The sequence below is a fragment of the Onthophagus taurus genome, chromosome 1 (genome assembly GCF_036711975.1).
Source record: "Onthophagus taurus isolate NC chromosome 1, IU_Otau_3.0, whole genome shotgun sequence".
Classification (NCBI taxonomy): Eukaryota; Metazoa; Arthropoda; class Insecta; order Coleoptera; family Scarabaeidae; genus Onthophagus; species Onthophagus taurus.
Genome location: NC_091966.1, coordinates 14,632,854 through 14,650,227, shown reverse-complemented (window position 1 = coordinate 14,650,227; position 17,374 = coordinate 14,632,854). Strand labels below are relative to the sequence as shown.

At 33.9% G+C, this 17,374-nt stretch overlaps 1 protein-coding gene and 1 long non-coding RNA gene across 2 annotated transcripts in view; one reads left to right on the top strand and one right to left on the bottom strand.

The window, feature by feature from the left end:
- LOC111413146 (probable G-protein coupled receptor B0563.6) overlaps positions 1–15,848 on the bottom strand; it is a 37,800-nt gene extending 21,952 nt beyond the window's left edge. The window contains exon 1 of the mRNA XM_023044024.2: positions 15,715–15,848. The gene's annotated coding sequence lies outside the window, so the exon portion shown is untranslated. The remainder of the gene's footprint in view (positions 1–15,714) is intronic.
- On the top strand, positions 6,469–7,225 carry LOC139430239 (uncharacterized). The gene is made up of 3 exons (XR_011640710.1): positions 6,469–6,572; positions 6,691–6,772; positions 6,836–7,225. It is a non-coding gene; the product is annotated as an uncharacterized lncRNA (long non-coding RNA).
- Positions 15,849–17,374: the final 1,526 nt, after the last annotated feature.

The following is a 17,374-nucleotide window of genomic DNA, read 5'->3' as shown; positions in this document are numbered from 1 at the left end:
TGAAAACAATTCTGAAGCAATTGCCAATAGTAATAAATGGCTATTAAGTCGTTCGCGTCAATTTATGTGAATTAGGGCATGCGTATAATTAGAAGAGACAGTGGATGCAACGACGAGAATGTAGAGCAAAACGGGAGGCATGTTGTCGCGCATTGTCAGAGCCATGGTTATTTATTATTGCTAATTACTCTTCGCAGAGGGTTTGCTGACCCCGCGTTATGTTTTCCGGGGCTTCGTATTTACGGCGGAACGGCGCGATCCAATTTCGCCCCGGAGTTTTCCGACGGACGGTGGCGGCGGAGATGACAAATCGACGAAGAAAAACCGACCCGGTTTTCGGCGCGATTCCGAATTCCATTAGAGGACTTGGTTCGTATAAAAGTCGCCGCTAAAACAATAACCCGGCACGGTCACGTAGTTTAAAGATGGAGTTGACGTACGAAACGACTCGTTTTCTTCGCGTTTGTGAACTTAGCGTTCGAATTCTGGCCGAATGTTGACTTTCCAAACTTCTCGCACCCGTCAACTTACGATTATTTACTTTCTACTTTAATAAAGTCGCAATATTTACTTCAAATATAATCTTTATTTGCTTCTCATATTATTATATTTTTATAAACTTTCACCATTGATTTTAATTATTTTTATTTTATTACTTTCTAATTAAACAAACAATTTTGTTAGACTCTTGATTAAACAGAATTGTGAATTTAGTCCGAAGGGGATGCTCCCGACCAGATGTAGTCAGAATACCACGAGCGTTCCATGTAACACAATTAGGTTACGTTTGTGGCGACGAAACGAGGATAAGGCGTGCAAAGGGACCGATAAAAGCAGTAAACGTTGAACGCAAAGTAGGAAAATCTTCTGAGAAGGATAAACAATCTCAATTTCTTAGACTTCAATGATAACCAAAATGACCGTCAACAACACAAAGACGGTGCGAAATTATGCTTCATAAAAAAAAATCGCGTTTCTTTAATGTTTTAAAAGAAGGGGAAAATGAAATATTCGTGAAACCCCCAATTCCGTCTTTTTATTGACGTGAGGTCACCAAGTTACGGGGTGGTCTTTCTTAAGCTCTTTTAACGATTTTTTTTAAATATTAATGACACAATTAGCAAATGGAAAACGAAATTTACGCAAAATTGGGTTATATTAAATCCTTGTTGGTTATGAGAGCAAATTTAATTAAAATTTTGTTTAGAACGTTTAAGGAGGGTATTTATATTAAAATTACATTAATAAAATAGTTGTTTGCTGCAAAATGTGAAAAAGAAAAAGGCCGGGATAAATTAATTAAATATATCGGAATAAGGATCTAGTTGAATGTGTGGAATTATTGACAAAGTGTCTTTTGAATGTGTAGTTAACCTTTATAAATGTAAATGATGAAAAATTTTGTGCACATTTACTCAAGAAAGAAATCTATGTTTTCAGACTATTATTTTTACTCCTCTGTGAGATTGATCTAGTTTCTTAATACCTTCCTAGTGAACATAAATATTTTCGGTGAGGCAGGGTGCATATAGCAGTAAAACCGCACTAGATGGGTTTGATCAACTAAAAAGGCAACACAACACGAATTTAATAGTCCACTCTTGAATGTGGTTGCAGTTACATTCGTAATCAGCATCAGATTCGAAATTGAATAGTTGTTTTCTAGAAATCCAGGAAGTCCAGCACCCTGGTAGTGTTCTAGATAATTTGAAAAGAACCTATTGTTCGCTTCCTACAAATTCACACCTCTAAATTTACTGATAACTGCTTGAAAGCTTTAACCTCAATCTTCTCTCTAACCCTCAATCCATTCAGCTTCTCCACAAGCCATTTCGGTGGTCCTCATAAAGATAATAAAGGTACTTCTACATAAAGGTATGTTTACAGTCCAATGTGGAGATTAAAATTAAGCTAGTGTGGAAACTCTAATATTCACACTATCTTTGGGAATATCCCAAACGTCTCTAACAAATTTGTCTCTTCCCATGTCCGAACCAATCCTCATCTTTTGTCATATACTCCTCGTCAGAGTCTTAACAACCTTCTTTTCTGTCTTCTTTCATCCAACAGCAACTCCCGTTCTCTCTACCACTGCAAACAACTCCCAACCCAGCCCACACCTCGACCAATATTTCAAGTACGTCAGCGCAACCACCAAATATATCTGCAACTAAGCCAAGCTAAGACTTATATGGGCTTATTAGAAACGGCCAAACGACCATCAATCAACCAACAGAATCAATGATTCTATTGACACCAACTTGAGAGTAAAATGGCTATGATACATCAAAAACTCCCCATCGTAGATAACATCCAGCACGTGAGCCCAGAGTTCACGCATAATCTTCCTCAACAATCCCAAAACTCATAACAATTTTCCATCCACATAACTCAGATGTAAGTACTTCCTATAAGCAATAAAGAATCTTCCGAAAGCCTAAAAAACGAGAATCTAAATTGTGGGTGCCAGTGTGAATCTGTAGTGACAACCTCTACTCAACACCCTCGTATCCTTTCAGCACTAATCTTTATCACTAGTTCTGTATCGTTCACCGACCTGTTCACTTCTGCTGACACCCCTGGCTCGCACAGTAACCCCAATATCGCATCTCCCTAACTCTAATTTTTGAGCGCTGGTTATGTTAAAAAACACAGCTAAGATAGTGAATAGTCAAGAAATATCGAATACCTTCGTGGCTTTAAAGTCAAACTGTCAAACCAACCCCTCAATTCTTTCCCACAACAATTGCTCTAACGCCTTTCCCAGAGAGAAATCAGGCGATATGCTATCGGACTATCGATTCGAATGTTCCTGCATGCCTCGAGGAATCTATTTCCTAACATCTCGACTAATACAAATCTGTCCTGTTACTGTCCATTCCTTTACTTATTTCTGCTTCAACGCCACGACCTCAAAGTCTCACTCCTTTTCGCCACTTCCCCACCCCACACCCACATAACCGTCATGAATATACTATAATCTCTTCAATATACACAGCACCGTTTCCTTCCACTTCCTCGTGTCCTCATTCCTTGTCATAAATGTAAGCCTTTCGTTCATCATTCCTCTTTTCGTCACCAACATATGCAGTACTTCCCTAGTATCATTATACGTATCCTCCCTTAGTAAATCGTGTCCAATCCTATATCTTCACGTCCAGAATTTTCTTCATACGTGCGATTCCCCATTTCACCCATTCGTCTTTCCCTATGCACCTCCCTCATGACTCATGAGTCTTCTAATGTACGCCTTGTTCCTACCAAACTCTCGCCTCCACTACCCAACACCATTCACTCTTACCCTTCTTCTAGGAACCAAATCAATCACATCGCTTAATGTATCCTCTCCCATATATCTGTATCACAAAAACCGTACCCTTAAACTACTGGCATTGGGCTCGTAGAAACGCTTATTGTAATCGAATCTTCTTGTAATCGCAATAAAATTCCACCTTTCTGTTGCAGATACGTTCAGTCGCGTGCAGAATGACATTGAAGTAGAGCGGATGATGGCCAAAATAGTTATTCTAGTTCACAACCTCACGAACTAGAATATTCACCAAGGCAAGATGAATGTTTGGCTTGCCATATTCCGTACGAATATAAACGAATTCCTCATATTATTCACAACAAAAACGCTGGTTTTTTAACACAAAATCCCGAAACAGTGCATTGTCATCCTACAAACTAATAACGAACTACATGACAGATAGCGCAATAACACTTTTTCCACGACACAATTTATGTTACAACCTTTCTACACCCTTCGCCTTTTATACGTTACCTGCATGACCCAAAATCTATCCATTATCTATTCTTGTTCTGGATAGCCCCAATGCTCTCCTGTACTGAGGGCATTCATAACCAAATGATTGTTCCAAACTCTATAATTTAACCACGACGTTGGCCCATCCCCATTTTTACAATCCTGAGACATAATAATATCTCATAATACACACCGCACTTATTTCACAGATTTTTACAACGAGGCCAAACGACAAACACTTATTGCATCTAAGGAAATTTCATTCTTATCCTTATTGTCACCTATAATACCACGTCTCTAATACATGTGGTCTTATCTCATTTCATGACTCTCGATCTTAATTTCACCTTATTTTCGCCTTAGATGCTCCACCTCTACAATCTCCTCACAACTTATATCCTTATTAACGTTACAAATAAGAATTTATGGGCCATTTATGCTCAGAGTCTTCATCTTCAATCACCTTATTGCTTTTCTTTATGCTGCCCATGTTTGCCTTCGTCTTGCCTCGATTGCTACTCCACTATCCTTTATCTTCCTTACACACCTCCAGGATCTTAACCTACTACCTATAGACTATTAACCGTCGTCCTAACCACTTTCTCCATGCATTTCACTATCTGCGTCACCTTCAGTGGTTACCTTATTACACTTTCTATTCTTCCAAATACAAAATATTTATGTTTAGGATTAATTTGTGGATTCAACTACTTTCAACTACCAACACACCCGTTATAGGCGATATGGGTCACATTGCACGATCATCACACGGACAATATACCCCATTCCCTGGGTGGACACCAACGATCAGGCAATGATCAGACTTTGCTTCTCTCTAGATTCTGCTTTTGCACATTTGTTTGTTCCAAATATATACAGTAACCCTTGACCACCTATATCCTCGTTTGTCCAATATTTGTAAACTCCAGCGTACGCGAACTAACCACAATTCAAAATAATAACTTTACTTAACTAACATTCGGTGTTTATCAATGGGGATGTGTACTGTGGATTTATAGAGAACTAATTTTTTTCTGATAAAAGATATAATGTTTAAACATTCTATATAAGATAGATCGATATTAATTAAAAAATCTTTTGAAATTAACTGTCCCAATTTCTAGTGGTGTTTATAGAACACCCTTATAAAGCCTAGCTGAGTATTTAATCCTAGCCGTGCAAAGAGGAAAAAGAAGTATAATTCCTAAAAATATTTTGGAAATTGGATGCAAGAATCAATACCAAACACCATTATACAGATTCTTGGTCTATAACAGTTGATGCGAAAGTCATCGTCTCGAATATATAGATATTTATATTTTAGCTGTATCACAGTCCTTGTAGCAAGCCTGAAAGAATTCTTTGAAGCAGCTATTGATGATAATCTATTGTATGAAGAAATTCGCAGAAACAATTTATGTTTAAATAAAGAAAAACTGAATGAGTGAAAAAATAGAAAAGTGGAAGTTGATGAAAGGTGAGCCCGCTATTACACCACCTTGAGTTAAATTTGTCTAAATTTTCATCTATATGTTACGATAAATGTACGTATTTAGTGATAAGTGCACATTTAGTGGTAAATATTCATTTTTAATTCAATAAAGTATGAAGACGTTTGATTTAGAAACTACATCGACTTATTAAAATCAAAAATGTAAATTTCCAAGTAAAAATAAATATAAACCCAATAAAGTAATTAAAATCTAAGTATATTTATTTATTCCCGTTTTATATTTAAACGTTTTAACGCTGATCTCCATACATTGGATACGAATTTTTCTACCACAGCTAAACCACGTTTGAATTACAAAAACCTCCGCGATAAAGCTTAATATATCCCGCTACGTTGCACTAATTCCAAATTTATATGCAATCCATTCTTAGCTACAACCACTGTTACGGCGATAATTTGTATGTTTGCACCACTTATTTCGTATTGTTCCATTCTACAATCTACTTTAAGAGTATTTGATAAATAAATTTATATCCTTTAAGATCATGTTAGTAGTTGCAAGTGATCTCAATCGAAATACAAGTCTTGATATTGTCTCCACTCGAACGTCTTATTGCAATTTCGACGATATACTCTACTTGAATGTTCAACCCTGTTTCCGAGTGCTACATTTCAAGGAATTCGTGAAGAGATTAACATCATTGGATATGGTGTCGTTCCCAGATGGGATTTTGGGATGAATCGAAGTTGGATCTCGACTAACTTTTCCGGGTCATTTACATTTGTGTTTGTAATCTGATAAATATTAAAGCCAACAGTTACTTAATTAAATTTTGAAGTTAGATTAGATTGTTTTGAATAAAATGTTGCAAATTTATCTTAATCGGATTTTAATACAAAAATGTCATATTGTGTTATAGATAATGATTGAACAAACACGATAGCACCTCGGTAATAATTTATTAGTTATTAAACATCACCGGATTTTTGACAATGTTAATGTAAAATATTCTTTCTAAATATTATCAAACCCATGATAGCGAGATATTTAAAATTTATAATTAATGTTTGTCACAACGCGGATTGTTATAAGAAAAAGAAACCACATTTTCCACCTGATTAACAAATAAAGTTATAGATAACATTGATTACATAAATTTTATTGCGAACATAATGTGTTACTTGTTTTATCTCATAATGTTATTAGGAGTAGATATTACTATGTACACAGATTAGTTTCATACGAAACATTTCCTGACATTGAAATGAAATATTACTGTATAAAGTTAAAAATAAAGTTCATAAACAACGTTCGTACCATAACAAAGTTTTTCCATTATCACTGCAACCAAGGTATCTATGTTGAAACTCTAACAAGTACTGTTTGAAAGGGCTCTAGAATAGCCCACAATCGCTTTTACCTTGTCTCTAGTAGGTATGTAATGTTACAGTTTCGAATTATTGTTCACAGCTTCATTCCAGTTGGTCTATTTTGAAGAGATGCGAATAGTAGCCAGTCACACGTGGAATCTTTGATGACGATGCGACCTTACGTAAGTGTATGTGTGGGAATCGGTAACAATCTTATCTACATATCTGTGATTTTATTTACGTAGAAATGAGTCTTTAGGGAAAAATAGGAAAACGGAGCATACTTTCTAGAAAATCCACGGAGGATGATCTTGGTAAATTATAGTGTTTTCAAAATCGGTTCTGGACTTTATTCGAAAAGTAGTTAAAAATCTAACAGCATCCGCGATACCGTGCTAATTGAGTTTCGCTTAGGAACTTTAATTAAACTTCCGGACGAGTAAAATGTTACCAGACCGTAACAAGATGTGTCGTGTAGGAAAGAACACCACGGACTTCAAGAGTTTCTGTTTCTAAGTGCAAGAGTCTGGACAATCAAATCAAAGCTTGGACATGTAAAGATCTCGTCTCTTTGCGATCAATCGAAACAAAACGTTGAGTGAATGTGCTTTTTCTATTTATTCTTAGGGGATTATATTAAAAATGAACAAAATAAAATTCATAAAAGATTAATTTCCTGTAAAATGAAGGCATTTATGTTTAATCTCAAAAAAACCCCGACAAAATTCTTCGAACTCGATTAGAATTCAGGAAGCGTGTCATTCCGAGCAGGTGGTACCATAATAAACACCCTGACGTCCAAACAAACCCGATATACGTGATAAATGTATCGTCGTTCCCTTCCAAGAAAACATTAATTACACCCAACATTCATTCCTTCGATTGGTTAATTTCGATATTGTTAAAATCCATTGAGGCGCGTGTACATGATTTGCATATATTGATTCGCCACAACTAAATTGGCTGTGTTAATGATGATAGCAATTGCCGGTTTTAAACATCATCGAACAGTTTCGAGACTAATTAGTGCCTTTCCGGGTCGGCCACTAAATTGGTTCAATAAAGTTCAATTGACTCTATTTCATCAGAACCAAACGCACTTTAGAAATTGCTTTTTTTTCGATTCGCTGAAAACAATGCTGGAAAGGTTCCCAGTCTACACGTTTCTTCGAGTCAATCGCTTTATTGGCTGTTACCATTTGATCCAAATGCAAATAACGCTCCGTTCTCGTACATAGAAAATGGAATATTGGAAAGCAAACGTGACGCGTGACGTTCAAGTCAATACTTCTTTCGTGAATGGAAAATTGATGATTGTCACATCGTCTGCGTGGGGACGTCGAACGCACAAAGAGAGGAAGGTTGATTAGAGAAAATCCTCCTTGAAATACGACACAAGGGAATGTAACTTTGTTACGCAGTGTAAGTAATTATGATAATTAACGTACGAAGACTTTAGGGAGAAAGTTTCAAGAGGGCGAATATTAATTTCGTTCATCACACATGGAAATTTTAAACTAAATAGACATTAAAGGAGGGTTAACCAACTTATGATCTGAAACTCAAAGCAGTATTCATTTCCTTTCATGTAGAAAATAAAAAATTTATCATACCCTTCTCGATCTCCCCATCTTTCCATCTTACAATAAAATCTGAGTTCAAAAGCAACTAAAACATCTTTTCAATCTTTAAGAACATACAAAGTATAAATGTATGTATAGGACATTAAGAAAAAAAGGTACCACTATAAAAGCTTTACGTATTTTAAACTGCATTCCAAAGGAAATAGTTCCCGTTTGCTGGACTAGTGCTTCAGCATCCGTTTGAAATACTGCTTGGCATCGCTTCATGACCCAAGAGACCCCATTTTTTGCATCTGCTGATTTAGAACATGAAGGGATCGAAAGAGAGAGACCCAAAAGGGAGTAATGCTCTTTCGGAAAACTGTGTCACCGACACGATCGCTTATTTATCAGCGTAAAAAGAAATAAATTGAAGAAGATTTATGCATAACCTGATATACTAACATTTTTTCCCATTTCGTTCTAATATTTCATTTGCGGAAGAACTTCGATTAAATTCAATTATAAAGATAGAATAACTTTTCTCTAATCTAGATGAGATCTCTGAATAAATAACCTTTATTTTCTCTTTCATGACCGCTCGAAAATTTATATGATATAGATTAAACCATCAAGTTTCAGCTTTCGCATTATTCACGAATATGTTATATTTATTTTCACATTTTTTCAGAGATGTTTATTTAAGATAAATTTAATATAAAATATTTCAGGACTGAATTAATAACAAGCTCAATAACAAGTTTTTGGTTGTCAACAACATTTCATAAAGATATATAGAAAATATTTTTCCATCGAGAAGGTGAAGGATTTCTGAATAACATAAAAGTATGGATAATAAATTTCTTATTATTCGTTGTATTGAAGTTCTTAGATTATTCAGAAATGTATTACGAGTTAAGTTGATCGTAAATGTGATTTAATAAATATTGTAGTGTAATAAGTAAACCTCATGAAATATATTTTATAAATTCCACCACGATATATTTTCAATGAGATTTGAATCTCTTGAAAAATTAATGTGACGGAATAATTAATGGATGGGAAACAAAATAATATATATACCGTATACTACAAAAGCTAACATTGAATTACTGTAACAGTTTTCCTATCCTAAGCTGTACTTGCTTGACAAAAGCTTTTAAACTATGCTTTCTTAGTGAAATTAATCGTCTCATTTTATTTCAAATCCGTGAATAAACTCTGTCAGAAAACTAACTTCATTTCAATATCTCATCGTTTTATAGATGACATCATTTTGGTCGAAAAGGGGAAATACACAAGGGATGATACATATTTAGCGTACCTACGCAATATTTATTGAGACATCGATTCTGAAACTCGGACAATTTTTAGTTCAACAGAACATTATTTGAAACAACATCTCTCTCGACAATCTGAGCAGATAGCAAATAAAATAACAGACTGCAAAAGATCAACTCTAATACACTATTTTATAATGATGGTGTAATACTAAAAAGATAAGGATGGAACCTGACATAATGTTCGCTCGAACTAGGTCTGTTCCTATTATTTATTATGTCTAACTTAAAGATCAGATACTTAATTGCACTTCAAACCTTATAACTTATAACACTCAACCGAAACTCAAAGGGAGATTTTTCTTGGTAGTGAGCCGAACCTAGATTCTCTTTCTTCTGAAATAACGCATATTCATGGCGTATTCTAATACTGGACCAGCAAAAGACAGTAGCTTTTCATCATGCTACTGAGCCACTATTCTAATATAATATCATAAAATTAGTACAGCGGACTAATGACACAGTATACAAGATTTATTTTGTATATCTTGAGCATCCGTCAAGCCGCACGAGCAAAGAATATGTATAACACAACACAGTTCAAGACAAAAACCCAAATTGTGAGGATGCAGTTATGTAAAATCTTTCCTGCAACCGAAGTCTAATCCATAAAATTAGTGATAGTATTTGATCTTATAGTTACATTTTCTAATAATTTCATATTTCTTTCGTAAAGTAAATGAAATAAATATTTATTATAAATACTTTACATTTCTAAAATTATATCCAAAATTAAGCAGGCATGATGGTACCACATTTAGAACCAAAATAATTCGAATGCACATAACTAGTCTATATACCAAATTGCTCGGTTTAACTGCCATAATATTTCAAAGTTGACCCATGAAATTACTTTTTTTGGAAACTAATCAATTTAAAAATAATTTTGTATAATATTTTACTATTACAAGATCTAAATAAATGTGTTGTTCATATTTGAAAGTATTGTTTCTGGTAACGCAAAATCATAATGGTTGCTGTAATCTAGTAGCCATGTAACTACTGATAAATTAACGGTTTTAAAGTCCAACAGTAATAAGAACAAGGAGATTAAGGGGAATAACAACAACGCACATAACAAAACCAATAACAACGATTAGAATAAGGCCAACAAGAACTATAACGTCAGTAATTTAAATTAAAAAAATAAATGCTCAATGTAGCAAGTATTGTAATTAATAATTATTTGACAAACTAGTATACTGTAATGCTGTGTAGCTTAAGATTATACGTATTTTAACAAAATAGGCTCAATGTTAGCTGTATATGAACCAGTAGTTCGATGTAAGTTCTCACGAATCTCAACTAAAGTAAAAGGTATTTTTAGGGTGCATTTTTGGGGGAAGGTCTAAGGTGGAATCTTTTATAGATAATGAATCCAAAAAGGAAAGTGAAGCAGCTGTAAGAGAAAAAGTTGCAGGAAAAGAAACAGAACACGGAGACGAAATATCAGGAGTAGAACAAGGTCAGAAAATATAATAATTCATTTGCCTTGAGTAAAGGGAGTCGTACCACACAAGAATACTCTTGATTGTCGGCTGCTATCTGTCACAGAAGATATGTTTTGCAACATTGTTCGTTATAGAAATGTTAAATTAGTAACTAAATGTGTGATGCAAATCATATTTACTTGGTTATTTACAGTGTTACTTTACTTGACAGGACTGTTTGTACAACAATGTCACAACAAAGATATTATATTTTGCTATAATCTCTACAATTTGATATTATATAAATTAGAGTGCAACAGTAAGAGATTGACAAGTTGACACAAATTAGAAGGATCTACAATCAATTTGTAAAAAATTGTAAGGTATGCTATGATCCCAGTGAATACCTAACTGTTGATGAGAAGTTGGAAGCATTAAGAGGATGTATACCATTCCTTCCGTATATGCCAAGTTTTCCAAATATGGTTTAAAGGATAATCCGTGTAAACACGGATGTTTCCGTTGTCATGGAGTCAGCAGGGCCTTTCTGAATAAGTAACAAACCAAATAGTATAGTTGAACAGTTATCCTCTTATAATGATCAACTTACTCTAAACTCACATTGGTTAGAACAATCAGGAAGAATAGCGTCAAATATCAAGTAGTATTTAGCTTTTCTAAATATACAAAATAAAAACGTCAGTGTCAAATGTCCCAAAAGGTTGAAAAATCTGGTGATGAGAAATTGCCAGAAATTATGAATTTTTATAATTCAACCCAGGACGGCGTTGATACCTTGCACGAATTATCTACTAATTACAGCGTAGCAAGAAACAGCCTTGGTCTTTAAGTTTGCTTTTCTCATTTTTAAATATCGCAGGTGTAATTGGTAAAGTTATATGTAATTTCTGATTGATTTCCGAAATCAGCAGATACAGAACTTTAATTTACGCTCAGGACTACGCAAGATTTAGACGCAAAGATGCGACGCAGAACAAGTAGTATGTTCTATTTGTCCAAGGATCATGGACAGAGAGGCATATTATGTCTACGTGCTATTCCACTGAGCTTGTCAAATAAAAATTATCTACAACCTACAATCAGTTCCGACAACATTAACAATAAGGTAAATTTGGAAATCCTGGGAATCGACCATACATTTGTGATAAAAAGAATTACAGCCAGAAATTTGGTACTCCAATGGGGAGTCCTCTCAGCCCCATTTTAGCTACTATGGTTATGGATCATCTTTTGGATGAGTGCGTTCCTTTACTCAAGTTTACTTTTGCCTTCATCTGTAAGTATGTAGATGATATTGTTCTTGACGTATTTAATGGTTTTGATCCACATTTACAATTTACTGTTGAGACCGAGGTTAACTCATAGGTACCTTTTCTAGATACGAAGGTTATTAGAAATAATGACCAGACCATTATCTTGGATTGGTACACTAAATCCACATACTCGGAGAGATTCATAAATTTTTATTCCAATCATCCTATCAATCAAAAGATTAATACTATTGTCGCCATGCGGGATAGAATTATATTAATTTCCAACCCTGTTTTTTTGGGAAGGTAATAAAAAAAGGTTGTTTAGCATTTTCATTAATAATGGCTTTCCACCTCGTCTTTTGGGTGGTATCCTTAACCACAACAGTAGTAAGATTAATATTATTGACATGACAGCGCCACAACATACTGTTAACCCAACTAGGATCACTAAATATATAAAAATTTCTTACCTACCCGATCTCACTAAATAACTGAATTCTGTACTATCCTCTGAAACTCTGAGGTTTTCTAACACCAATTTTTTACCTCTTTCCTCTCTATTTTCAAGAACTAAAGAACCTGTACTGTTGTTATCCAAGTCAAATGTCATCTATGCATAAGATCCCATGTAGCAATTGCGATGGATCATATATAGGAACTACTTCTCAATACTTATTTAGCCGTATCAACCAGCATAAGAGAGATTGTCAAGCACGCGAAGAAAGAAAGAGTGCTTTACTTGCGCATCACGTTAAGGAAGGGCATCAGTTTGATTTTGACAATATCTCTATCCTTGAAAAGGAATTGAATTACAATAAGAGCATCTTTCTAGAAATGGTTTATATTAATAGGGAAGTTGGATCGGTGAATTTTAGAATGGATACTGAAAATTTAAGTTCTGTATATGTCTTCCTAGTTACTAATAATTGGTCTTCTAGTAACAACTCCAAAGATAACTCTAGTTGTTGTTTTTATTAGTTTTTTTTCTTAACTTTTTAACTTATTTGGTTACAGTTTTAGATACAATTCATTTTATTGTTTTTGTTATAAAAATTTTGGAATTGTAATGTTTCATATTTTCGACGCCACCTTTTATTATTTTTCTGAAATAAAGGTCGTTTTTTTCTCTTCCTTGTTCCTTTGGTTCTTACATGTAAATCTGGTTTTTTCAACTTTTAATGTGGTTCGTGCCGAACTTTATAATATTAAATTGTAGTTTAACGTTACTTTGTGCTTAATTTTTGTAACTTTAATAATGTAATTGTGTACTATCATATTTTTGAGTATTGAAGTGTTAAACTGAGTATCCAGGCTTTCATTATATATTTGGCTTTTTATGCTTTATGCGTCTTAGCCTTTGTTTTCTTATAATTAATTAGTTTTGCCCTGACGAAGGAATAAAATTATTCCGAAAGCTCGGTTAAAGGAAAAAAGGACTAATTTGTTTTAATTCCCTTGTATGGTCGATTCCCAGGATTTCCACATTTACTATATTGTAAAGACCAAGATTCTTTTCCACGTATTAACAATACTTTTGTACCTAACCAGTAGAAATCTCTCATGAACATTTAAAGCCCATGCACAGTATAGATCTGAATATTGCAAGCTTTGACAAACCCAATTTTGTACTCATACATAGTCAACATGCGCTGAAGAAACTCACGTCAGATCGTTTATTTAAAGGGACAAGCATAAACAATGTAAAGAGATCTAGTACTACTATTGATTCGCGAATTATACAATGCGCAAATTAAACATTTGTTATTTGTGAACATCTAAATGATCGCGGAAAGCTGATTGATAAAAGAATATAAGCCGTATAATCATTACAAACATGAACTACACCTCAACAGATTATTAAGTGTATCATTGACCCAGCCACACCTGTACACAGCGAACACTTACAAAAAAAATCCACCAATATATGTAGAACCACAGTCAAGTCTCTGTTGACAAATTAAAGATTATTAAATATAGTACTTAAGTTAGTTCTTAGACCGCCTTGGTTTTTACACTAATTTATAACGAGGAATATCGCGATGGAAGTAACACAACAGACATTTCCGTGACTTATCTTTATCCTGTTGATATCGGCATCACTCTATATGTGATACAAAAACCAAGACAGGAACGTTGTTTGTCATTTTAGTATCGATTCTAAATGATTTTGTTTATGGAGCATGTCATGATAGGGAGCAAATTTTGGGTGTTAGAGTACAACCCGTAAACCAATTCTAAGGCCTCGGAATGGCAAACTTCAATTTTCTATGACTTAAAAAAGCAAGGATGAGGGAAATGAAGATCAAATATATGCTGATAGATGCTGAAAACTTAAGTGTTGGAATAAACTTAATAAGTTTTTATAAATAACAAGTTTCTCAACTGCGTTTCTAGAATCTTACAAATTTATCTGAAAGTTATGGAAATGCAGGAATAAACAAAAACTTATTGTTTTTGTTTTTCCGTAACTTTATTTGCATAAAAACTTTTAAGATTTATGAGATAAAGTAGAATCAAACATGATACAATTTGATGAACTCTTATAATCAACAATTTTAAAAATATTTTATAGCAATATTATGAAAAGAAAAGATCATCGAGTCGAAAATTCGAAATATTTCCTGAGTGATATAAATTCTACCAAGAAGAGAACATTCCAAACCGGAACCCTCTTTTCCCTTTGTATTCGAATGCCTAAGAAACATCTTTCTTTTTAGAATATTAAAATTGAAATCAATACGCACATCATATTCAAACAACAAACGCAAAATGGTAAATAAAATAAAACTAAATTCGAAATACGTTATTTTGTAGATCATAATATTTTGGAATTCCATACATAGAATTGTTATTGAAAGAAGAAATGATGTACGCATACTTATAATAGGTTCGAGGTAAAACCTCATAAATTAATAAATGAAAATAAATAGCACGAACACATTTTCACCACACGTTTTCAAACGTGATCATAATTATATAGTAAATAAAATATTCACGCACTCATTCATAATGTTAATAAACAGTTTATAAATAGCATAAATTTTAAAATTATAAAAATCTAAAAAGAAAATAAGTTTGTTTACAGTTTAATGATAAAACACTTGTTTTTGAGCGAAAATGGAATGTTAATTTGAACGTTAAGAGTTTAAAAAGTATTCGTATAATTCGTTTCATTAAAATTATTCAAGGCGTTTTAAGTAAAAAGTTTAAAAAAACTTTTTTAACCTAAACGAAAATTATAAAATGGACTAAATTCACCGTTTAATTATTACCATATTTTAATATTATTATTTAAAAGAAACAAATTGGATTTTATATCATATTTCAATTATAATACTGAAACCTGTAACATTTAACCACATACGTATAATAAATAACGGTTCGATAAAACTTATCGGTTAATTAAAATCAAAATTCAATTTTCGTGTCGAACACATAATTAAATTTTTCGTATATCTACAGTGTTACCTAAACTATAGTGTTTAACGTATTAAATAAAAACAATAAAGTTTTCTTACCTTTTATAACAATTATTTAAAATGAAATTAAGATAACCGATTCGGTTTGTTTTCTTCAGATTCGATGAGCACGTGTTGAACTTAGCGGAAGCTTACACTGAACGCTTGCAGTTGTACGCCGCTTCGACAATCACTGAAAGCTTTAAAGCTCGAAAGCGAGTTCGGGAAAGCTCCACGACGGAAAGTGCGCAAGCGGTCTTCAATTCTAGATTTATATGAATTTTATTATATATTTCTACCTAGTAAATAAAAATTTAAAATTTCTAGAACCCAAAACTTTTAGTTGTTACTACTATAATAAGTACTAGTAAATCTAAAAAAAATAATCTATTTTTAGACTGTTCCCTTTATAGTAAACAATGTAAAGATAAATAGAGATGGATGTTTCTCTTAACCAGTTGGGTACTAATTGCATTTGTCGCAATACATGGATGCGAGAATCGACCGTAAAGCAATTAGAAACCTCGGGGATGTCATAACAGCGTGCCTCTAGGGTATATAAACAAGACACGTAACAGTATAACATTATAAAAAAAGAGATTAAATCATTCGAATTAATTAGAAAAGCGCAACATTTCTACTTTGTTTAATATGGAATCTTCTTAAAGAAAATATATCCAAACTTAACAAGTTATCCGCATTAACCTCATTAAGAAAAGCCGAGAAGGAACTGTCACGAGATAAACAAGACGACGAAACTCCATTCCTATATTACTCTATATCTAGGAACAGTAGCGTCAGAATGAGTAAGACTTAAATGCAAGAAGTTTGCAATTCCGAGTGTCAAGCGGAAAATTTCACTCTTGCTAGTAAACAATTCGCCCGAAGCTTTCGTTTTTCTCGGTTTCTCACCGGGTCTTTGTATCACGACAGCAGTATGGCCTGGTAAACACTGAATGCTACTACATCGAGGATTCTGGGCATTTTCCGCATAGTTGAGCTCTCCGGAAAGTCACTAGACGACGCCGAAGACGGATTAGTTTTACTGAAGGGGACGTGATAGGCATCTCGGATGATAGGAAAGTGCAATGCACCCCACATATGGCGAAATAGGACATACGTGCGACCGCGTATGGAGCTCTGAATTGGACCCACATTGCCAATGATGGAGGACTTTAAATTGGCACCAATTGATCCAATCGAGAATATATACCACCTAACGTATGCGCGGTGGAAATTCCCGCATTCGACATTTCCCACTTGAAAATCACCGTCACCCTATTCATTTCCAAAAACCCATTGTTTATCTCAAACGTTCCGTTATCTGTCTCTTCGATAAAAAAATAAAATAAATAATACTGTGTGATAAGTAGATCTATTTTTCACTCCATTCTTTTTGATCAGTTTGATTGATGTAACCGTGAGAACACACGATAACAGCATGAAAAGGCTATCCGGTAAAGTGACGAGGGTCCACCCAACTTGACCGCAAGTTACCTCCGAGTTTCAGAAACTTTGACTTGTCTACATACTTTAACAAATTTAATGCGCCTTTGTTGGTATACACTCCAACGATTAAAGCTTAACCACAATAATTTAATTAGCATTTCTTGGCCCTTTAATTAAAACAATATTTTAAATATCTTTTATAAAGTTAAATGCGGTAAGATTAACTTAAAAACATAAAAATTTTATAGTCAGATAGGTGCTGTTTAAAATT